We start from the raw sequence: 25,169 nt of genomic DNA on the forward strand, positions 1-25,169 counted from the left end.
ATAGTGAACTGCAATGCAGTCTTCAGTACTTCCCAAGCATCCTCCCCAAACATAACAAGCAATTACACCATCCTGAGCCTCTGCAGCCTTGGAAGCTGTGTGCCTTTTACCAAGAATCCCCCAAACAATAAGGCTGTGTTTTGGCAATAGAGTACATGTATTTTCAGAGCTCATCATAGCTTTTGGATGGAGAGAGTCACAATCTGTGAATCAGGTATTAAATCACTCAGCCAGTTGTGACAGGTGAATTTTTACCAGTTGGCTGTCTCAGCAGCTGTCTGTTGCCCTATAGCCAATGTGCAGCCATTGTAGCAACGCACCATTAGCTGGTACTACAAATCTGTGCCCTATTTCAACAACAAATAAAATGCAACTGGGAGCCTGCTCTTGATCCAAGCCAGATGCCTGTTGTGCAGCGATCCAGCTGCCCAGATCCCCTGCTTGGGAGCACAGAATTACAGGCTGGGTGATGCTAGAGTGAAGGCAGCCTCATCCCCTCCCTGTGCCTTACGGCTGACTTGCCTGAGCCCTGTCTTAGCAGTGGCTGCAGCAGCAGGATGTGCACACAAGCCAGCAGTATGCACTCAATACCACATCAGCTTGGCAGCAGGAGCTCTCAGTACTGCTATTCTAATAGATACATTGTCTTGCAAGCTTTAGAAATTATTTCCATTGAGCCTTAAAGGTGCTTTTCTATAGAAATTTGCCCGCTGTGTAACTGAGTGAAGGCAATGGATTGCCTCTAACAGGCAGCTGAAGCAACCAGCAAAGGCCAACTGGCAAAATCTTCTTGAGGAGTGAGAGCTGATGTGCTCTGCCACTCCAAAAGCTGTACTGGGAGAAGAACTTTTCCGAAAAGGTAATGTTGCAGCTAGATTTTGTAGGAAGATGTAGCATTCCTAGAGCAGCTTCCATGACAATCAGTTCCCAGTTTCAAACCAATCCTGCCATCTGCATGATCCAAATTCAGATGACTTATTAGAAATAATAGGACAAACCCCCTCCATAGCTCTTAGGCAATTTCATGGCATAACCTGCACTTTGGGGAGATTACTTTGCACATTCAGAAGTGAGCACTGAATATAATAGCAGAAGTATTCACCTCCTTAACTGATGTGGAGCCTTTGTACGTGTCACTTTTCATTTCAAGATGTTGGATCCCTGAATAGAGCTCACCTGTTTTTTCACCATAATATTCCCAATCCTTTCTTTTTCTGGGGATTATGCCTCTACTCCTTGCAGATTTCAAAAGGGATAAATTTGTAGCCAGTTTTTCTCTTGAGAAGTACCCAAGAAAAGGAATGGCTGTATCTTGTAAACCCCAAAGCAAGCCAACATAAGCCAGTGAGGGCAAAGGGAGAAAAAAACGTGTAACGTCCTGGAGATAAAATGCAGAGGTAAGAAAGTATCCTCTGTGTGTTCTCGCCTTCTCACACACATATGAGATTCAATGCAGCCTTTAATTGCTGATGGGGGTGGAGAAAATAGGAGGGCTGAAGAAGAGTGCCAGGGAAAAAATAATGGAAATCTGACCAGTGACAGGAGCTGATTACTGTTGGCAGACTGTATAGGTTTCAAATTCATGCTGTGACTTAGGAAGTAAATCCTGGCTGGGATGTATTTTCTGGAATATCCCTAAGGAATATCTATCAGTGATTCATCTAAGCAGCCACTGGATATCATTACCACTCTACCAAAAATGAAGATGAAATAACAATCTGGAAGAAATAAAAGAAACAAGTGCCCCAGATTTTCTCTCAAACTGTAGCAAAGAGATCACAAGGGTGGGTAAAGAAAGGAGGGGGGAAGGAAAAGAAGGCTGAACTTTTCATCTATATGTCCTCAGTCTGCCTTTAAGCTATGCACATCTAGTTTACTATTGTCAGAAGCTACCACCACTGTACTTTACAGCTTTTAAAGAAAGAGATAATTGCCTTTTTTTCCAGTCACATGCTTACTAATACAGAACATTTTTTTTTTCCCTAGCTCTACACAGTAGGACCTCCATCACTCAAAAGAGCACAGGCTTTGCTAGAAATCTTAATGCACTATCCAAAGCAAACACAATGCACAGACTCTGGCAGGTTCACATTTTTCAGTCCCTTTTGAAGTCAGAATTTCTCTCTTTTTTGTCAGACGAACCATGGCCAATCCTAAGGCCCTACCCTGACTGCTCCTATGAGTTATGTTCCTATTGGGTATCTGCAATATTAGGCTGGTTTTATGTCTCCAAACAGTTGCTGGATATTTTCCCTACCGTGATGTTTAGCTAATGCATAACAAATCATATGGGAGAAAATAGAAGAGGGAATTAATTCTCACAAGAAAGATTTTTTTTTTTTTTTTTTGAGTCAAAGGCATGCCAAGAAACCTAATTTTATCCACTGAATCAGATACTCAGCTAGACCTCTAAGGATGGTTCACTAATTTACATCAGATGCCCCACAGGGTCTATTTGATTTGCAAGTTTAAGTAGAAGATTGTTATTGAATTCACTATTCTTATATATAAACATATAGCTGGTCCAAAGAGAATGTAAATTTCTACCACAAACCAAATGCAGCCTAGGTTCTCTGAACCTTGCATGAATTAATTGCAAGAATTACACTTTGGAGCTTTTAAAGGAAGAGATAATTGCCTCTTTTTCTGTCATAGGCTTACTAATACAGAACTTTAGTTTCTCCCAGTCCTCCACAGTGGGACCTCCATAAGTCAAACTAATGTAAACTGTGTGAGAGATGCTAACGTTAAGCACTACAAAAATATTCAAATGGCCTATACAGTATTTCAAGTGTGAAACAAAGCCTATGGGTTCAGGAAATATTTCTTCACCCGATTCAAGGAGAACATGTAAACAGGATTTTTTAACTCTTCATAGTCCACAGGGGACTTACTGTGGTGCTAATTCCCATAGCATCTCAAGCCTTGATCCAACAAAGACATAAGATGGTTATTCCAACCCTGGGGGGACAACTCAGGTGCCCAGAGTTCAGTCTGTTTCTAATTAACTTCCAGAGCTACAGCCTAGGTCAATGAACAAACATTTCCAACATGAATCCCAGAGCAGCTACTGCCTTTCCGTGTTTTATCATGGGTTCTTGCTAGTCTACTTATTTTCATTCAAGATGGTCTTTTCTTACAAAAGCCTACTTGCATTGCTCTAATTCCTGCTAAAATGTTTCCTGCCCTGCTAGAAGTTCTACTGAATAAGAGATTCTAAAGGATGTTTAGCTCTCTCCTTTTCAGTGCGGTACCTATTAACGGGAACTAGGTATATCCCACAGCGTTGCAGTTCCTAAAATAGCTACAGGAACAGGAGACAGTGAAATGAAGGAGCCAGTGTGTTAATTCTCCTGTGAACTGCTATCACAGTTTGCTGTTAATTGCAAAAGTAAATAAAAAAGGTCCTGACAATATGCTAGAGGGAGGCTATTCTCAATAAATGAAAAATTAAAGGCTGCTGCTTCTTCTTGTGACTGGAAATCCTTTATAGCAGACAGAATGTTTCTTTCCATTTAAGGTAAAAAGACCCAAAATAACATTAATAGCAGGCTGAGTAGCCAACTGAATTATGGAGTTTCAGTACTTCCTTTACACTTCATAGCAACCTGCAGCAAGCTGCCACACCCTTAAGGACTGTAGTCCTAATGTCCTCCCTAGGTGGTGTTACGCAGCTCCATATGAAGTGAGTCATAAAAATTTCTGCCCAGACTTTGGCTCCTGGTTTCTACAAGTTCCCTGAAAGGACCAGGACTTGGAAGACAGAGGATATAGGATGATTGGACAACCATGTAAGTAATCCTGAAGGATTAGGCTGAGGGGTTACAGGCAACCAGGATGGGAGCAGATGAGCTGCAAATTTTAAAAATGCTGTAGGCTCCTAGGAAAGGTCTATGTATGTAGAAACACTGCACAGGCAGTCTTTCAGCTGCAATTGCACCTTCACTGGAAATTTAGATATCCAGTTAAATTCAAAATACTTCTGCCTTCTTAAGATGCAGACTTAGATTAGCATCACTCTCCTACAGTAATGCAATTTTCACATCCACAAGAAGTAGGGACAAGAAAGCTCTTAAAATGTTCTGGTCACTGGATTCCAAAACCTAGGATCATAAAGAGGTCTGTAATGACTAGTCCACCTGACAGCTTTAAAGACAGGCACAAGAAGCTGCAATTTCCACTCTTCAGACTGACATTTTTGTGAAGAAGCAGATGAGAGGAATTCCAAAAAGAGATGTAAGGGGAAAAAAAGTAAGATATATAGTGGGGAAGAATAAAATAGCTTGCAAGAAATGTCATCAAGAACTTTGGTAGGCCCCTGTCTTCAGCCAAATATAGGGACCCAGGAAGCTGTAGTGTAGAGGGTGTTTGTTTTCTCTAGGATGACAATAGCAGTTTGCAAATAGAAAGGCAGCAGCAGATTTGCTGATTAGCTCAAGTAAATGCTAATACAGAACTCCAGCTCACTTTGCAAATTCTTTATATAGCCAGAGAAGTATCTTTCACAAATGTCCTGGGGACTTTTCATCATTTTTATTACTATGCTGCTATATAATTTCTCCTGAAAAGGGACTGTATCTTTCAATGTGTAATGTGACACTACATTTTTCGCAATGACATAGTCATTTACAAAGCTTCCCCCAACCACCACTCTCCTGCACATACACAAAGATGCAGTAGTTCACCATTCCCTCAGATTTACCACTGAAACAGGTGACTCAGATAATCCAAGTTACAAAACTAACTTTGGCAACAGCCATGTTTGGCCACATCAATTTCTACATTCCAAAACTCTGGAGGCAGGTGAGCTGGGGCAGAGGCAGGAGTGACTAGCATGCAGGTAGTGAAAGGGAAAATTACTTAAGCTGCTTTGTTAAGAAAAATGCAGTGTGGATTTTCAACCCTAATGCAAGATGTGTATTGCAGAATTTAACCCTGGTGTAACCTCAAAGATCACTGCAGCCATGCAAGAAATAGACCTGGGACAACAGGAATCAAAAAGCAGAGGAAACGGGGGAAAGCAAAGCACCATTTTTTAGAAAACTACTAGAAAATTCTGTTTCCTGTTTAGATGAGCTAACCTAACACACTGACAGGTATGAGGAGCAATGGTGTTATCTGGAAGGATGAAGATTTAGACTAAGTCATAATCCTGAGAAGAAGGAACTGATAGCTACGGGAGAGGAGTAACCTGTGGTTCTCAGCAATACTTGTCTGAGAAAGGAAACAGACCTGTATTGAAATCTTTGGGAGGAACTAGACATGGCAGGCACTGTGAATAAAAGGATAAGGCACAGGTGTGAGCTGGAGTGGAGTAGGAATCAGGTCTGGATTTTATCCCCAGATCTAAACCGACCTGCTGCGTGAAGTTTAACTCTCTTCATCTCTTCATTTTCCTTTTCGGCATTTCCCTTTCAGTTCTATTTAGGTAACAAACTCTCTGTGCCAGGAAGCCTGTGAGTGGATGTGTGTGTGTACTACTGAAATATACACAGTGATTTTGATGTATTAATTATTTGCATGAGTTTTTAGTGCTTTTTCTTCCATTGTGCTAGGTGCTGTGCAAGTGGAGACAGAAAAAACAGTCAGTTCTCCGGAGGTTATTAAAACATAAAGTATGTTCATGTCAGATTCACAAGCAAGTTATTACTGCACAGTAAGTAGTCTACATCAGCTCAAGCATAGTAACTGTTTATAGAGGCACTCTTAGCCAGGCACGAACAGAAAATAATTCTTTTTAGCCCAGTACACAGTGAAAAGGGACTGACAAAGTCAAATTACATGGTGTTCTCTACCATCTGAGAGTACACACAGATGGTTACTGTGGCTCAGGCAGTGAGGAGGAACTGGTTAAACCATGGTAACTTGCACAAAAAGTTTGACCCCTAAGAGAAAAGAGAATTGGTGAATACAAATAGGGGACTGGTAAGAATGTTAGCTTCACACAAATAAATGTGTTTCATGGCCAAAATGGAGCACTGGATAGCAATCACAATCCTGTAGAAGAGTTCTGCAAGTTCTACAATAAATTAAATGAAAAGAGGGATTTTTCTTTCTTTTTTTTTTTTTCCAGAAAATGAAGCACTTCTTGAAAAATACATCGTTTGTAAAATATTTCCAAAGCACCCAAAACTTTGACAGAGCTGGCAAAATGGCATTGCTTTCTAATTCTACTGCAACAACATCATGTGTGGATAGGAGCAACATCTACAGATTCTGATTAGTGCCCATGACTAGCAACTTCTAGAACAGCAGCATCAGAGGCTTACTGATAACATTTTTTTATCAGTTACAGGAAAGCCATGAAGATTCTGACCGGAGCCAAATGATTTATAGTGAAATTTGGTCATTAACTGATTTTATTGTATAATGATCATTCAGCTCGAGGGATAGCATCCGATTTTCCCATGCATACAGATGTGTGTTGGCTCCTCACTTACGGTAACAATGGAAGCTTTTGATTTTGAAGACCATACTGGTTATGATCAATTTGATCTCTATGGTATTTTGAACAGAAGATGTTTCTGTCCTTTCAGGCCTCTTCTATGGCAAGTAGGAATGCTAACTGCTTGTGGGAGTGCTGATTAGAGCAATTCTAACTTCACCTACCTGTTAATGCAATGAAACTCCCAAGGCATTAACTGCTATTTACGTCTTATTTGCTATGCTGACATTTTTATGCTTCTGTCAGGAATCAGACACATTGGTAATGCAGAGCTGAAGGACTCCCTTACTGTCATTTTTAATGGCAGTTTCCTTGTAGTTCATGTGAGGAGTGAACCCTGAAATGCAAACATTCGGTTTAACTGAACATACCTAAACTAGATGCATGTGAAAGTTATCTCTCATCCTTTAGCCTATTACTTTCACAATTCCATAATTACTGACTCCAGAAGCAACATAACAACAGCTGTTCTTGTGATATTTTAATACCACTGGAATTAAGTGAGGTATGAAGTTCAGAGGTGTATGACAGCTTTGAAAATATCTGTTTCAGTATGAGTATAACTTAAAATGAGATTGGTTTTGCCATCTGTAGGCATAGACTAGACACCAGAGGATGACTTAGGGGAAGGCCAAGATGGCCAGGATTATTGAATTCAGAAGTAATAGCTACTTCTTAAAGAAAAATGGTGCTATTTGGAAGAGCTCACATGGACACAGAGTAGCAGAGGAATAGGTAGCATGGTAGCTGACTGGCAAATTGAATTTCCAGAATGCTTTTTAAGATTCTCATCTTCAACCAGGATGACAGACAGAAGTTCCAGTTTGTTGAGAGAAACTGAACTATTAATGAACACAACTATGTCAAGGATAAATCAAAACTGTTGCTACTATTTTCTAATTACCTTCATGTCCTGACTTTCACCACTTAAATGGGGAAGGACAGTCACTCAAGAACCCGTGAAACTGCAGAAATTTGCAGGTTCAGGTTCGGTACTTGGGAGGCAGCTGAGAGGTTCAGGCAGTAAGCTAAGAAAAATCAGGCAGGTTTCATAATGTTTCCACAAAATCAGCAAGCTCTGATGCAAAATTTGCTTCTTTGTTCTTTTGGACTTGCAACAGTACTCTCTTTCACCTTACAGATCTATGGAATAGGCAGAAATAGAGAAGTTCCTCATGTAGCTTATGATACAACCAATCAAGCCATCACCAGCTTTTGTTCATCACTTCTAGAATGGGCTAAAACATTTAGCAAACCCTCATTAGAATAAGGAATTCAGATTTCTCTTTCTCCAATTTTGGGACCTCACTGAAAGAAGGACATCAGCAAAGAACAAACCTATTCAGAGGAGGGCAAAAATATGCAATGCTGCACGCGATCACACTGGAATCCATCTAGAAAACCTTCATTCCTTCAGTGATCCAGCAGACCAGGGGTATGAATTGGAGAAGCTGGGAAACTGGTTGGAGCTAACCTATTTCTTTTGTATTTGGAACAGATTAGGACTAAGAAAACACAAGGAGTCAGTTTCAGTGCTATGAGAATTGCCTGGCTCCAATCCTTGATTGTGGCACATAGATCTAAAGGATTTGGTTTAGAGACTTAGGAGACATGGCAGTCCGTTTTTGGAAAGCAAAAATAAATAAATAAATAAATAACCCCCATTCTCTTAGCAAGAATAAATGAAAAATGTGGTTGAAACTATCCAGGAGCTCATTATTTTCTTGATACTTAATACAAAACTGACACTGACATTAAAAAGCTGTAAATACAAAGGAAACAAAGAAACAAAGACACATTTATGCTCTATATGGTTCACCTGTGGAATTCATTATCCCAGAAGGACAGAAGTGTTGGATTTTTAAAGATATGCATAGATCCATAATGATGTGACACCAAGTTAATAAGTTATTCTACCCCAAAAAAAAAAAAAATGTTGGCATCAACTGATTGCCTACTAGGTTCAATGTAAGTTTTTCTCCCCCTTCTATGGCAGTGATGCAAAATGTAGTCATACTCTTTTTGTAATGCTTTATACCTCTCCATGGCTGCCTTTTCCCAGCCCCTTCCCCCTGAAAAATAAAAAAAAGGCAGAACAGAGTGAAGAGAAATTCTCTTAAACTGAAGTTTCCCCTTTATAAATTTAGAATAATGTTCCTTCACATTTCTGGAAAATAAGCAGGGCTGGGAAAACTCTGAAGTGCCTGACTGATGTGAGGAGTTACAAAGGGAGACTTTCAGATTGTTTCATAGATACTGCAGCTTGTAGTGAACCACAGGTGGCTTTTCATCAGCATCATGATTTTTCTTCGTAGTCTTTAAATCCCATATAGGCATCTTCCATTGTTTGGAAACAGGATTTCTCCTGAACAACTTAGAGAAAGCCATCACATATTTCTAGCTCATGCTGTATTCTGTTTTTATACCAGTGACTGGGATTCATGGACATTTCTGTCACAGTCTGCAGTGTCTGGGCATTCCACAGAGACCAGGGAAGCAGCAGTTGCCACTTCGGATCTTTGTTCTGGCTAATTCAGTGCTGTGTCTCTCCATGGACAGGAATACCTGCTTCAGAAAAGAGCAACAGACAAGTGAGGTGTGAGACCTATGTTTTACATGGAATATTCATGCGGATTTCCAAATATTAGATTGGTTCAAGAGCTGGAAAAAAAAAAGTTTGATCTTTCTGGTCTTAGTCAAACACATAAACATTCAGTCCTTATTTGGATCTTCTTAAATTCTCATGACAGGAAAGCTGATTTCAACCAATGCTGGTCTTGATTAATTTTCACAATCCTAGCTGAGCCTTTCACTTAGCTAATGAGTCAGGTACAGGACACTTTCATGGGCTAGTGACCTGATCTACACTAATACCATTATAGCTGTCAAGGGAAGAGAGTTGAGAAGGAAGAGAACCATCTTGACAATGTCCATCAAAAATGAAAAAAAATTTCTTCACACAGCTGTGGACTTAAAATTGTCAACCACAAATTCATATAATTAATGAGAAGATAAAAATCTCATGCACATGCTCTGCAGAACAAAACAGTTCTGCACTAACTCTTCCTTTTTGACAAAAACACAAATGTCCATGGACTTAAATAAGTCTGTCCTGTCTGAGGAAATAATGAAGAAAAAGAAAAAACAAACCACAAAAAACCAGCCTTATTAAAACTAACTTGAATGAGACACGTCCAGGAATGAATAATGCCCAAGGAGACCTCAGGGTCAGAGTGGGCAGTGAATCAGACATTGACAATGCAATATGGCAGGAAAAATGAAAGCCTGCAAATGTGGTCTGTCATAAAAGAGAGATAGACTGTCCAGAAGGCTCTCATGGGAATACCTGCAAATGCTCACTGAGATCCTGACTTGTCAATGCAAAAAAAAAAAAAAAAAAAAAAAAAAAAAAAAAAAAAAAAAGAGGAACTTGAGGAAGTTCAAAGAAGAGCAATCAGAATGATCTGCAGGCTGGAAAAACTCAGCTGTGTGGAAAGACTAAAATGGCCAGATAATGTCAGTCATACCTAGGTGGCTTTTCTGGGTGGTTTGCTTAAGCAGAGTTCACAAACATATGGAAAGCAGAATCCAGCCTCTTCGCACTGCTTTAGCTTTTGCAGATATGACACAAACTCCTTAGAAGCCAAATCTTGTGCTGAAGAAGGACTCCACCAACACAGTGACTGCAGGGAATAGCTTGAAGACTTCCTTAAGAAGCCCAGTACCAGTTTCAGGGATAACAGCTGTGCTGTGGAGATGGTGCTGCAGCACTGTAGAAATTGCAGCACAAGCAGCTAAACTGTTACCTGAACTTCGGGTGCTCAGAGTATTTAAATCATACTAAAAGCCTTGAAATGGTCCAGAAACAGAAGGACACAAAAGTGGCTTAGAGCCAGCACTGATCCATCCTTACAACAGACAGCAAGCAAATTGTGAGAGGTGGGTAGGAGGAAGAGAAGAGGGGGAAAAAAAAGATGACTTCAGATTGACTAGCAGGGGAAAAAAAACATCATAAAGGTCAAACTTCTCACTGTGGAGATGGAGAGGCAAATGGCAGAAAGCTTCACTTCTTGCAACATTTGCCATGAATCTTAAGGGGAGAGCAGCTGAATTGTGAGTGGAGTCTTGTCAGGTAAATAATAGTGTCAGGCAATTTCCATCTTGTCATTTAATATTTAGAACACCTAAGACGGGGGAGGGCTGTACAACATGCATGTGTGCAAAGGGGTCCACGAGTCCCAAGGCAAAAGCTCCGATTTCAGTCCGTTCTGCATGAAGATTAGTCACAGCCTCCTGAGTAGGGAGCCCGCTGGGAAGAGGGGCCCAAGCAAAGACAGGCACCCTGAAAAGCCCTCCTCTGCTGCTTCCCATTCACGTAAAAACCACTACATGTGAGCACCACCACAAAGTGTCATCTCCATTAATAATTCACCGAAATTCTTGATTCATCAAGTCCAGGAAGTTCCTGGGAAGTGTGGAAAAAGACCAGGTGGACATCTCTGCTGTCAAGTGAGATTTAAACCCGGCTCTGAGGCTGAGAAGCCGCATCGCACACATACACAGTTCACAGGAGGTGCAGCCTTCCCCTCCTCTTTATCCGCCCCCCTCTCCCTTCCCCCCTCCCCACTCCGATTTTATTCTCCTTGTACTATCTCTACCGAGCGATTAGGAAGAAGCTGGCTGCTCTCCACCTCAAGCACGGAGCGGCACTGGGGGGGAAAGGGGGACGCTGTACCACAGCCCTCCCCCTCTAGCCCTCCTACCGCATTCACTTGCAAATCCCTGCCCGCCCGGAGGAGCCCTCTCCGCGGCCGCTCCGCGCCTCCCTGGCCCCAGTGCGGCAGCTCTGGCGGCTCCAGCATCCGCAGCGCCGGGGGCAGGAATGCTGCGTGTGTTTGTGCGAGCGTGTCAATGAGTGTGACCCTGTCAGTGAGTGTGAGCGGGTGAGTGTGCCAGCGAGTGTGCGAGCGTGTGGCCCTGTGTGCGCGCCTGCCGGGGAGGCAAGCCGGGAGGGAGGAGTTTGGCGCTACACCCCCCCCCCCCCTTTTTTTTTTTTTTTTTTTTTTTTTTTTATTAATCAGGAGCACTGAATGGAAACCAATCAGCTGGAGAGCCCCCTCGGCTTGGGCTGCCTGCATGCTGGAGTTAAAAAGTGCTGCTGGCCGAGCGGGAGCCCCAGTGAGAGGCGGGGAGGCTGAGCGGCGGCGAGAAGGGGCAGGAGAGCCGCGCTGCCGCCGACCCGGCCCAGGCTCGGCCCCGGCATCTCTGCTTGCGGGTAAGGAGATGCGGCTTTTTGGACTTCTTTAGGAGCAAGTTTCAACTGTTACCCCTCTCTCTCCCCCCTCCCCCCCTCATTCCCCCCCCCCCCCCCAATTTTTTTTTCTTCTTTTTGCCGTGCTTACTGGGAATGCTAATTAAGGGGGGGGCAGGGGGAGGCAAGCACTTATTTCGCAAAGTTGGCAGGTGCTTTGCCGAGGGCTCTGCACCCACCGCCGCGCTGCGCTGGCTCCGCCGGGCTCCGCGGCGTGCCCGCTGCCTCAGGGGCGTGGGGGGCGACCACGCTTGCTGTCATTTTTAAGGGAGGCGAAAGGATGCGGCGTTTTCCTGGGAAATGTTCTCGCCAGCAAGACCCTTCGGTCGAGGGGAGGTGGTGAGAGCGGGAGGAGAGTCGTGTGCATGGCAGTAAAGAAGAATAATAATAATAATAATAATAATAATAATAATAATAATAATAATAATAATAATAATAATAATAATAACAACAACAACAAAAGAAGCCTAATGAATAACTGGAAAATAATCCTAATAAAAATCTGGCTCGGTTTCTTGACGCTGCCTACTTGCTCTGAAATGGATACAGGGCAAAACCCTTAGTATCAGGAGCAAAATCCGAGGCAAAGTGCAGAACTGAACGTAGAGCACAGTTGAACCGAGGCTCTCCCTCAGCGAAAATTAGGGGGCAGAAGGGGAGATCTGGGGACGTTACGGGAATTGAGAAATGTGAAATTTTGTTTGGTAAAAGAACGGGTTGGGGAGTGATGGAGGTGGTAGCAGAAAGGAGGTAGGCGTACAGGCATTGTCAGGAGACTAGTTGGATAATTGCAGAAAGAAAGCGCGGAATTTGGTTCTTTTGCAAATATTCCTAAGGAACCGGCAGCATACTTTGTATATCACAGTGAACTATTTCTGTATTCACATGGATAGAACACCTACATGTGCACACAAAGAACACAATGCACGGGATGTATACTAGAGATGTATTCTCATGCAAAAGGTTGAGTCAAGAGATAAGCAATAGCAGTAGAGGTCAGTGGCTGTGGAAGGAAGTCTTGTCACTGCTGCAATAAAATCCATATTTTACAGAGAGTTAAATGCAGTACTTTGTAAGTGCAAGTGGATGGTCACCCTAGTAACTCCTGATGACATTCAAGGATCAAGAAGTTTAATGACCAAAATTACTCCCAGGACGATAGCACAGCTGCTACTTTTATACGAGTTGGGAAGATGGGGCAGCTTTTTCCCTTGTACTTGTGTATGGCGTGGGATTTTAAACTTCTGTTAGCCCTGCATGGAAGATTGTGTAGCAAAGATTACAGAGTGTAAGGTCAGTACTTTCTCCAGATTTACTGTACTTCTAGCACAGCTGGAATAGAAAGTACAGTTCCTGGCTATTCAGGAATCCGTGAGGACAGTACATCCATCCTACATGTGTACTTCATGCACTGTATGCATGAACATATGCACTAGGTGAACACTACAATCAAGTGCAAGGTTATCTTCATTTCTTTTAGTCACAGGGCCATACCTAATAGCACCCTGGAAATAACGTAACTCCAAGGAAATAAAATTGCTTGAACATGCAGACCTTTATAGTTTTAATCAAAAGAGACATAACCTTCCCAGTCAAGATAAAGGCTTATCTCATGTATTTGCTGGGCTGAAATCTCTATTATGTAGTCAGCTCTGTGCAAAAGTGCTTGCATATTACTTAAAGTATTCCATAAAATTGATTAACATCTGTTCCTGAGCGATATAATGCAATGCAGTATAATGCTATGGGTAATGGGGCATCCCTATTCTTTTTTTTCTAATTCCTGTGTAAAGGCAGTAAGTTTGCATATCACAGGAGAGTTGGGTAGGGCTTGGAGGCTTGTGATCGAGATCAAGCAGATTCCTTTATCATGGATACATACAGCTGTAAAGGCCTGACTGCAATGACACAATTGGATAGCTCCTTTAAACAGCCCAAACATGCTAATAAAAACTGCAGGGCTGAATCCCGATTTCCTCTCCTCTCAGATGTTATCTGACACAGCACTGGTAAATATATAATCTCATATGCTTCTGGCTTTCAGATGCACCATAATCTTTCTGGACATATTTCTAGTGGCTTGCAGTTGACTTCTGAGCTGGGAGAGACAGGGGGAAAGCAGCAAGTCTTTTCAGAATAATGTAGTCAAGAGGCAGCGATACATTACTCTTTTTTTCAGGGTAAATGGCATTGATTCAGTCCTGTTGTAGTTCACTGCAGTTATCCTTTGCAGCCATTTAAGGAACTGGGATCCCTGTAGGGACTTTTTAGTCCTTTTAGGTATTTTAGATTTCATGCTAGTTCACAGTTCTCACATATATTCATGCCAGCCCTTCAAAGATTACGTTTATAGACATGGTCATATTTTCTAACCAAGTTGTTCAGCTTGAAATACACATCATAACTTCTGACTCTTCCCTCTTTCCCTTCCTTCCTCCATTGCACAATTCTCCCATGCAAACAGTAACCTGCTGCACAAGGCATCTCTCCCTTTCATAAAGTTTGCATTTTGCCATCTGCTGTTTCAATAATATTTAGTTGAGAGACTTCCTTGAAAGCAAAACATACATGTTAAAAAATGTTGTGTTTTTTTTTCTTCCCTCCTTTCTGCTGAAAATCTCAAAACTAGTGCAAACCTGATAGAAGTTAGGAATGTGCCAGCTGAGATCCTGCCAGAGTACCTTCTGTTTGAAAGCAACCCTCTGCTCAAGGGCACACTGGATTCCTTGGTGCAGGATCCTGCCTCCCATCCACTGTCCCCTCAAGTCCACTACATCATTTTTACTTGTACTGAAGATTTCAGGACACCAATCTGCTGTTTGGTAATAGCATCCTGTAGTATTTTGGAATTTGGAAGTAATTGCTGTCGGGTTTTCCGGGGGATGCCTGTGCACCATGTAGTGGTCAAGCAGATCTAGAGGTCATAGACACATATCTGTGGTTAAATGAAACGATGTTCTCAGCCTTTTGCTTGACTGAACTTTCTAGTGTGCTGTCTGCTCTTCGTTGACTACTTTTAAACTATGTTCACTTGCTAGTGCAATCTTAAAGCATTATGGCTCAAGATGGGCAGGAAATTGCTTATGGATCTCCTTGGAAATGGTGGCTAATTACTAAAATGAAAGATAGCTGAAATCTATAAAAATGAGTGAGTAGAATCTGTTGAAAACAGCAGGCCCCACTGTGATGGTGCCTCGTCTTGCATAATGGTTGCAATTCCTCTAGTGGCTCTGCTGCAATTATACCAGAATAAAGTAGAATTGGTTTTCAGTATCTTTTGATTATCATAAGCGTGCGGGAAATGCCATGGAGGGGTTGTGCCTTAGAAGCTGGGTGTTAGGGAGACTTCTTCATTAACCCCTTGAAAACCTAGTTAGCTACAGTATCTGGTCTGGTTTCTTCAGAGGCTTTGCATCATTTGGGGTTTACTGCTTTTTCCTTTTTCACAGCTCACAGAAACAAGGCATCAGCTCTATTATGTTTATTAAAACATAGCTGGGATTATCCTGACTGCCATGTGGGGCCAAATTTAGAATCTTCAACATGAATCTTTAAAGTGAGTCCCCCATCCTCCACATGAAGTGACTGTCTCTGTGCTGCTGAACTTGCAGTATAAACACAGTTCTCAAGTTTAAATAAGTTCTGGTTGAGGTAAAAATCCAGTAGCAGCTGATTTGTTCATGCTGCTTGCATAATCATGGCAGACCTTTCCAAGGGGTTTGGAGAAACGGCTCTGTGAGGAGTGGGGTGTTACGACATCTCACCTTGTTTCATTGGGGATGGAGAGAGATGTAGAGAGAACATTTAGTGCAATTAAACTCAGCTGTTATCGGTCCTTACTGCTTAACAAAAGGTACAGAGCAGATTATTAGTCCCTGTCAGAGTTTCAAAAACACCTTTGAAGAATGCATAATTAATGCAAAATATCAGCAGAAAAAGTCACCCACTACAGTGGAACTAGGTGGAGAAAGTGCTGGATAAAAGCATTTTCAAAGTTTTAGTTTGAACACTTCACATTCATTTGGGTTTTTTTTGCCATAAATCTCAGCCTAACAGCTTCTCTCTTATCCTTCTTCAATGACTGCCTGGTATCTGTTGGGAATCCATCCAGTCTCAGTTTCCTAAGCTTCTCCAGAGCACTGCTGTGTGTCCTAATCCTCCTGATCATCCATCAGCAGCTTTCCCTATTTCAGGAAGCATTATCCTTCCTTGCACCAATGACCAGGTGACCACTTAGTCCAGGTGGGGCTGGTTGCCAGCATTGTCTTCCACTATTTATTTTCCTGGCTATGCACTTGGCAATGAAAGACCCATACAGATACTGTGAATATTTGTATTTATGCTTGTGTTTGTTTGTTAGCAGGAGAAGAAGAAGAAATTAGGATAACTATAGCTCAGTACTGTTTAAGAGTGGCATGAATTGATATTACTCATTGGTATGTCCAGTTTCTTGGTGTTGTCCATTCCTTGAGTATTTTCTTTTTTCAAAACAAAAGTGAAGAGAGTTTTTCCTGCAGGGCTGGGGGGAGGCAAGTTGTGTGGAAACTGCAGCTGCAACCCTTTTAGCAGCAGCAAGGAGCAGTGCTGAAGGGGAAAGGAAACTGCATCTTTCTGGACTCCTTACAGCCTGCAAGTCTTGTGAGGATGGAAAAGACATGTCTGGCACAGTGTCCTTCAAGAGTTATGGTGTTGGACCTCCAAAAAGAAGCTTTAAGCAAAGAAGTGACTGCTTAACTGTGACAGTGCCAGAGCACTTAATAGCACTGTGCTGAAATATCAAAAATTACACTAATACTGCATTATCTTTCTTCACACCCAGCCACAAGACACCCTCTCCATAGTCTCCTCTTTGCCAAGTGCACAGACAAAAGAGCATACACATTTCCATCTGGTCACATTCAGGAACAGTGCCAACCTTGCTATTTTTAAGTAACCTGTTCAATAATGGCATTATTCTGGTTGGAGTTGTGGGCAAATATTTTATAGATTAATTAGCCCTTCTTGTCAGGATACACATCTGTATTTATAGAGTCAGGAAGTGCTTTGTTCTAGCCAGAATGTGACTGTTGGATTGGATTTGTAACATGAATACCCATCCTAACCCCTCTGCTCTTCCTCAGTTTCACTCCACAATGCACAGAAGAGAGCACCTCATGAATGAGATCGGTCCTGTACTATCTGGGTACCTTAACTCCTCTCAGCAGAACTAATTTAATTATCTTGCTGTAATGTTTACAGCTGCCTGTGAGATAATAGCTAATGTATCTTTCTAGCATTCCCACTTCTGCATCTAATCACAGTGCCAGAGCAGGAGGACCTAGGGGAAGGGTCAGCAGGAATGGAAAATTAGCACAGAAATTAAACACTAGTTGAGCTTCCCCAGGTATTGCAGGTGTGTGCTTGTCTGAGTTTGAGGCAGAGCTGCCTACTCCCTATCTGCTGCACTTCTGTTGTCAATAGCATCTATAAGCACACAGGCTGCTTAATCAACATGATCATTAGCATGTAGCTCTCTTTGGAGTGAGGGTAAGACCAGACTCAAAGAAAATACTTGCTTGTGACATTAACTCAGAGCTTGCTGTAACATTAACTTCAGAGGTCATGGGGATCCAGACCTGGCCTGTGTGTGAGGTGGTGAGGTAGCAGGAAAACCATGTGTGCCCGTAGGTCCCAACCAGCATGCAGATGCCACGCAGCATGGTGGCCAACCTCTGTACTGACAATCTCACCCAAGGGAAAGCCCTTTCCTCCATCATGCCCTCCTAGTTCCAATACATTAAGAAATTAAAAGCCCAGTTGCTTTAAGCATTCAGGTGAAATCTGTTTCTTGAGTGCCTGGCAGTTTCTAACCTTAAGGAGTCATTAATCTGGCAATCATTATTTCACAAAAGCATCTTCATGGACCAAGAGAAAACTAAACAGGTTATAGTATCCTGCCAAAAAACTACCACAGCAGTACCACTGTGAGATGCTCTGGACATTTGGAAATCTTATTTCAAGTGAAGGACAAAACACAGTTGATCAACATGGAGCCTTCATTCAAAAGCTGTTAGTGTGTTCCACAATATCTGAAAATTTTTGTCTTCATCACATGGTCCCCCTGCAAGTCTGGCCTGTATAACTGGCCTTGTTCTAGAGCAGGGAAAAGCAGGGGTGAGTGACTTGCCTAGGGTCGCTGGAAGAGGCCATAGCACAGCAGGGATGCTGAACCAGGATCTTAGAGCAAGTACAGCTTGCAGTCAACCCTCCTGCCTCTCTGCTGCTCACTGGAGTTGTTGGAGCTGATCAAAGAATGGACAGAGGGAAGAGAGTCAGATTTGTATCTCTTTTTTCATCCAAAAGAAAGCCAAGTGTTTTCTCAAGGACTCCTTGCAGCCTATTTGACACCCTCCCCAATGAATTTTCTGAATGTTTTTTGCTTGTTTGTTCAGCCATGTTCTGTGTGGAGGGGAAGGGGGAGGCTGGGTAGCTCCAGAGCCATCTGTGACAAGATTGAGTGTCTTATTCCCAGGAGAAAGTAATCTGAGCTGTCCCCAAGTAAGGTGGTGATGACCTTCCTCTCTGCATTGGCCCAATTGGACTGGCCAGAGAGTTTCTTTACCATTCCCTGCCTTGTCCATTCCCACCTACTTATGCCTGTGGGAGAGAAGGGGATAAAAAAGCCTCATAAAAGGCTGCCTTTTCTGCATGCTGCTGCCTGTGGTTTGGGGCAGCCAGAGGTCACATCACACTCCCTCTTGTTCACATCCATGCCTGTATGAATTCATTTCAAAGCACCCCTGCTCTGTAAACATCTAAGGAGTAGTATTCCTAGTGCATAGATAAGAAGCTGAGTCAAAGGGAAGTTCCTTGAATAAGGACATGGTGTACACCAGTACCCCTGGCATGAGTATTGATCCTGGTACAAAAAAACAGAGAATTGTGAAATCCTGAGGAGATGGCATATACCAATGCCCCTGGCATAGGTATTGTTCCAAGTGTAAATAAATAGATGAGGAATTAGAAAAATACACAAGAAAAACCAATTTCACAAGTTATATGTCAGAACTGGATCCAGATAGTAACAAGGTTCTGAGCGGTGTGTCACCTACTATGCCCCTAATGGTTTTGGAGCTGGCCTTGCAAACTGATCAGCCACTACAAGAATGAGCCTATTTCCTCATTTTCACAGTGTGAAGAGTGCTCTGGCAGACCACAGAGCAGGACTACATAGAGTTAGAATTCCTTTCAGGGAGTAAATTCCTTTTTTGAAATTGGTGCTCAATTTAGTTGTCACTACTGAAAGGGAAAAAGATGCAGAAGCAACTTTCAAGTCCAGCAGCCACATCCCATTAAGCAATTCTTGCTGTGCCAACCAGTTTTATAAACCTCTGTATTTCATCTAAATGCCATTTAAGTCTAAATAATATGAATGCCCTGCTATGGTATTTCACTTCTCACTGCTGATAATCATGAAGATATTTCTGCTATAAACAAAGCAGTGTTCTTCTCTATCTCTGCCTTATCATACCTGATCCCAAAGAAGTTTACTTTTAAACTTACCAATAAACTGCACTGACGTGCACAAGCCTGAATACGTAGGTGCCTTTCTGGCTGAAGACATAAGTACACTGTAATGAAGTGTTTACCACCTTGCAATTTTTATGGTGACCAAACCTCTAATAAGTTGTGTACTTGGTCTCCCCAGATAGTAGACAAGGAAAAGTGGGGATGGAAAAAAAGCTATGTAAGGAATGGTCATCGTTTCCCATCACATCTCCTTCACCAATATAGCCCTGGCTCATTTGTACAGCATGGAGATGGATTCTCTGCTGCCATTAGCAGCTGGGACATTTGTAGCAAGGTTGCAAAGGACTTGACTGAGATCATCCCTTGCTGGCTGGGTCTGCTGGAACATAGCAGGAGCATCTTCCCTTTGTGCAAGTGTCACTGTGTGTTATCTCTAAAGCCAATTCTTTCTGGTGCCTGTGTCTTCAGGTTATCTGCACTTAAGAGGAAGTGGTGCAGAAGCACCCAAGGAAAAAAGCTGGCCCAGTGTATCTTATTTATTAATATTTACATCGTCGGTCTAATCTAAAACAGCTTTGAAATTCAGTGCTTTTCAGAGCAGTGTTTCCCATCAGAAACGGAAGTATGCACTCTGATTTGTAGAAAGGGTTCCTCTTCTTCTTGGAAAAGCAAAACAAAACAAATCCACAAAGCCAGGCTCCCTCTTTTCTCAGCATGGAATTTGTATTATTATTAAATGAAATTTCTTCTTACATTGCAACGTGTTAGGGTGTCTTTTGCAGGTTTTCTGAAGTGGCTCCTCATTAAACTACTGTAATTCACTTGTCAGATACCTCAAAGCTACTTGATATCACAGTTACTTTAAGGTATGACAGAGTTTTCCTTAGCAACAGGTTGTAATTTCAACCAAGCTGGTAAATGTGAGGTCAGAAGCTGCTTGCAGCAAATCTAGGAGGTTAGAATTCCTTGCACATCCTTGTTCTCTGTTGCAGCACCATTCTGAAGGCTGGATAAAGAATAGTAAGTATTGGCCTTGCTCAGGAACAAACAGGTTTTGCCCTCTTGAAATGTCTCATTTCATGTTAAGAGTATTTTCTGTTCATTGCAGAGATATTTATGTTTGGTCAAACTGGCATTAAAACCATCCCTCATGCGATGCAGGCATCTCAGGTGCAGATTTTGTTTCGAGCCCTGACCTGAGCAAGTATCTGTTACATCTCAGAGGCTGTGGGGTCACTGACAGACAGACCTGCTGGAGCAGTGGTGCTACTGGGGGGTGGGGAGGGTGGGAGTTTAGCAGCAGGTATCCTGACATGGGCAGGCATCCCGATATGGGTGGCACTGCAGCCCCAAGAGGCAGCTAGGAAGCTTACTTCTGGAAGCTGAAGTCAGAAACAGCAAGGACATAGACTAGATGGCTACCACTGACCACAGCTTCAGTCAGTGTTTCAGTGGGGCCAGGTTGGTGTACCCAAAAACACCAGAGGTCTTCAGTTAAGTCCCAGACTTAGTGTGGCTACCATGGTCTTAGAAAGTACTAGATGGTGGCAGTGACAGCAGTTTCCAACTTGGGAAATGGTGGGATAAGTAGAAGGAGGAGATACTCAGGCAGCTTCAAGTCCCATTTTCACTTCCTTCAAAGGAGGCATGGTGGAAGGTTTGATATATATATATATATATATATTATTTATTTATATATATATACACACATATATATACACACACACACTACTGATAGTGCAGGATGCATGCCAGCATTATTTATGGGAGCTATTATTTAAAGATGAGGCTCAATGGGGCTCTGGGTGACCTGATCTATTTGAGGATGCCCCTGCTTACTGCAGGGGTGTTGGACTAGATAACCTTTAGAGGTCCCTTCCGACCTGGATGATTATGTGATTCTATGTACTGTATAAAGGGTAACAAGGACATGTTTTCAGGCACTACCCAACTTTCTGTGTTCTCATTCTTGCATTGAACTGTTATATTGTCATCTGTTGTTTTTTAAGGTAACGATCCTTTGCCTAGCTCTGTGCATGTTAGACTCATCGAATTGTTCAGACTGGAAAAGATCTTTAAGATCACTGAGTCCAGCTGTTAACCTAACACTGCCAAGTCCACTAAGCCATGTCCCTAAATGTCATGTTGCCTCTGGGAAGACAAGGTGTGCCAGGAAGCCAAAGGTTCAGTAGACATCAGTGTGTTGGAAGTAGGTCTTTGTCCTCATATGATGCATCGTGGGGCCGGATGAGCTCGCTCTGCACTTGCTGTTTTACCGTTGTCTCTGACTGCTCTGACACAGAAAAGAGACCAAGCAGGATTCAGCTGCAAGCTGGGATAGGATGAATTATTGTAAATAACTGAGCTGAGCCATTAGAAATAAGTTGCTAATGTAAGCAAGATTAACTTGATGTGCTGCCTGAAATGAGATATTAGAGATGATAGGGGAGAGAGAGAAAACTTTTCATTTACATGGAAACAGGACTGATTAATTAAGCAGTAACGAACAAGGAACCTTGCCTTGAATTGATATGAGGCTTGCAGTGTTAATTTAACACAAAGTACAACTCCCAATTTGTTATTAAATTAAAATGGCTTTTAAAATTGTTTACTTTTTTCCCCCCTTATCTGCTTCTGTGTGGCAAAATGATTATTCTGGATAGTTAAAGAAACCAATCAGAGCAACAGAAAGTGTAGACTGAAGTGGGGAAAGATTGTACTGTTGTGTAATTAAGAAATATACACTAATATCCATGACATCATGAATAAGCACTTCAAAGTAGTAAGTGTGCTCTGTATTGCATATTAAACCAAACAATTAGCATGCTAACAAGCTGCTCTGGACATACAGTGAAAGGGCACTGTACTTAAGGAAATTAGTTTTTTTGGGTTTTGTTTTTTTTGGTGGGTCTGAAGATCACAGAATTACAGAATTGTCAGAGCTGGTAGGGCCCTCAAATATCATCCCGTTCCAACTCCCCTCACACTGGATCAGGTTGCCCAGAGGCCCATCCAGCCTGGCCTTAAAAAATTCCAGGGATCGGGCTTCTACCACACCTGCACACCTGACTGACAAATATTATTAAGGAATAATAAAGAAGAAAATGTTCTTTTTCTTCTTCCTTTCCCCTTTGCTTGTAATTTTCAAAGCAGGTTTAATTTGGCAAAGTTTGTGGTTAGCCTGTACAAGGGAACTTTTGCTATTCCCATGAAAGTATATGATAGAAATGTGAAATGTGTCTGCTAGACAAGTCCCATGGAACAAATAACCTTGCTTTTCTAGCCTCAAATAAGTTTTTCTCTTGACAGGAATGATTCTATGTAATTTATTGTAGGATAGCTCAACAGTAGCAATTTGTCATGCATTGTGATGTAATTTGATGGGTTCGTTTCTTGAACGAATTATGGATTATGGATTACCTCTGTATATCAACAACACAGCTGTATCATTTATATAAGTATTCCCTTAACTTTTCCTTCCTTTTCCAATCCATTTTCCCTCATACAGAGATGACGTTTCTTCCATCTAATCTTTCTACTAATAAGGTGTTTAATAATTTAGCAGCCTAAAAAATGAGCATATTTCAAAGGAGTTGGTATCAATGGTAGTGTAAGAGCCTCAGGCTACAACAATGTGGATGAGGCTACCAAAGTTTTAGAGTCAGGATCCCAACTGTCTTTCTGCTTCAGGCAGCTATTTTATTAAAGTTGGTATTAAACAACACCGCCTAAGGTCTGATTAACAATTTATGACTTACTAAGAAGGATTAGCAGAAGCCTATCATTTTTATATTTAAATACTAATTTGCATTTAAGAGAAGCCATACCCAGGTTTATATTTTCTTACTTGTTATTTTTATTATTACTATTTCTGCCTCTAAAACTTTGCTTAGGTGAACATTGCAGGCAGTTCTGACCTTTCAGTACCTCAGCCCCCTCTCACGTGTCAGGCAGAAAACTGGCCTCTGGCGTCATGCGATGGGTTTGATCCTCCACAGTTACGGCTTTTGTCTCTTGCTGAGCTCAGCTGTTTTTCACTGTTGCCGAAGTCCATTTGGATGGAGGGTGATTGGCACTTGGCAGAGTCAGGCTAGGATGTGCAAGCTCAGAAGATGAACATTACTTTAGAGAATGGAATCCAGGTGTATGTGACCAAGGCTTGTCTGACATATGTTCCTGGAGAGGAATTTTCCTTTCTGACATTTACTTTGTGCAACTAGTTGCATCTCTGTCTCAGTGATGGTTTTCCATAAGCCTCCCAGCCCTTCTTATTAGGTTACTACCAAGCAGCCTCTGCTAAGAGACGAGATGGAGTGATCCTGCTGCTTATATTCTGTAAAGCAATGGAGCAGGAGCTCTTGCTGTTTGCTAATGCAGAGGCAGCCCAGTTTGGAGCATGCTACCAGGCAGGAAGGGATTGAGGAGCAGATACCAGTAAATCTTGCTGGCCAAACTTTCCTCGCTCTCCAGAGTACAAAATCAGGCCAAAGATGTGTAGCTTAATGGAACACAGTGGAATTTATTCCACTTCTGCCAAAGCTATTTTTGATGGTACTTCTCTTTTTTTTTAATGTTCAAATAGAAAATAAAAACAATAACAACGGTCTGTTCTTTTATCTATTTCCAAATTGACCTAATGCTCCTCCTAGACTTTGTCTTCTCCAAGTTCAACTGCTTCAGGAAATTGTATGGCATATTTTCTTTTCTTTTTTTCCCCCCCCTGTGTATTTCCATTTCTGATACTCTTCAGTGGATTTAACGCTTGTTTCACCAAGGGTTGGATGTGGTGGTCATAGCCTGTAGAGCTAAGGGAAGAGATTGTCAGCTAGGGGCTATGAGCTCCACTGGCTCACAGCAAGAAATGTTATTTTTGTCTTCTTGAGCTTCTCTAGTCAGTAAGACACTAAAAGGCTCAAAAGAAATGCTGATATTTAAGCATCTTCACTGCTTTATTTGAACTCTCAACATCTCCATGGCTTTTTTTTTTTTTTAATCGATAGCTTAGTTTTTTGTCTTGGATTTGAGGGCTTTAAGCTTTAAAATACTAGAGCCATAATCTGAAAAGTGCTGGTTCTTCAAAGCAAAAATGAGCATTAACACATTCAGAGAAGGTTTCTCATTTTCCTGGCTTTGAGGATGTGATAAACTGAATTTTAGTTTTAGGGCTGCATTCACATTTCAAGGATCTGCTGTTAGAAGGACTGGGAATTGCAGTCAGAATATTTTCTTGTGGCACTTTTCGTTCAGCATGTGCTTGTGGGCCATTACTGTCAATGGGATTTAAGCAAATGCTCAAAAGATTGTGCTGAATCAGGAAGTGAGCAGTACCTGAGAGGAATAAGGCACTTATATTCAGGATTAGCAACACTCAAGGTTTCTATCTTATTCTTCAGTTCTGACTGAAATTTTATCTAGTCACATTCGCAGTCAAAGGCGAACAAATTAATATGATTCAGCTGACTTCTGGGGAGCTGTAATGATAAACATGAGCTGAAAAACTGGACTAAGCAAGCAGAAGAAAATGCATGAATAAATTATCAACAGTGGACATGCCCAGGAACTGAGAGCAGTCAGCTCCCCCCAGTCTTTCCACATTCTCCCACCAAAACATCCTCAGCTGTGTACTGAGAGCAGGAGCAATATCATGAGACTTCTGTGGCCAGTGACACAACAATCAAGAAGCACGAGCAAGTACTTCATCCTTAATCTTTGTGATTAATTTATCCCAACCACGCCACTGCAACACATTATTATTTATTTTGATGGTATTTGTGCTCACAGGTCCTAATTGCATGAAGCACTGCTCTAACCTAATAAACTCCCAGCTGGCAAATACAGTCAGAGAAATCAGACTTGGCTGCAGGATTATTTGACCAAAATGTGGCTAACTTCAAAGGAAATCAT

This window comes from Indicator indicator, chromosome 6 (assembly GCF_027791375.1).
Source record: "Indicator indicator isolate 239-I01 chromosome 6, UM_Iind_1.1, whole genome shotgun sequence".
Taxonomy (NCBI): Eukaryota; Metazoa; Chordata; class Aves; order Piciformes; family Indicatoridae; genus Indicator; species Indicator indicator.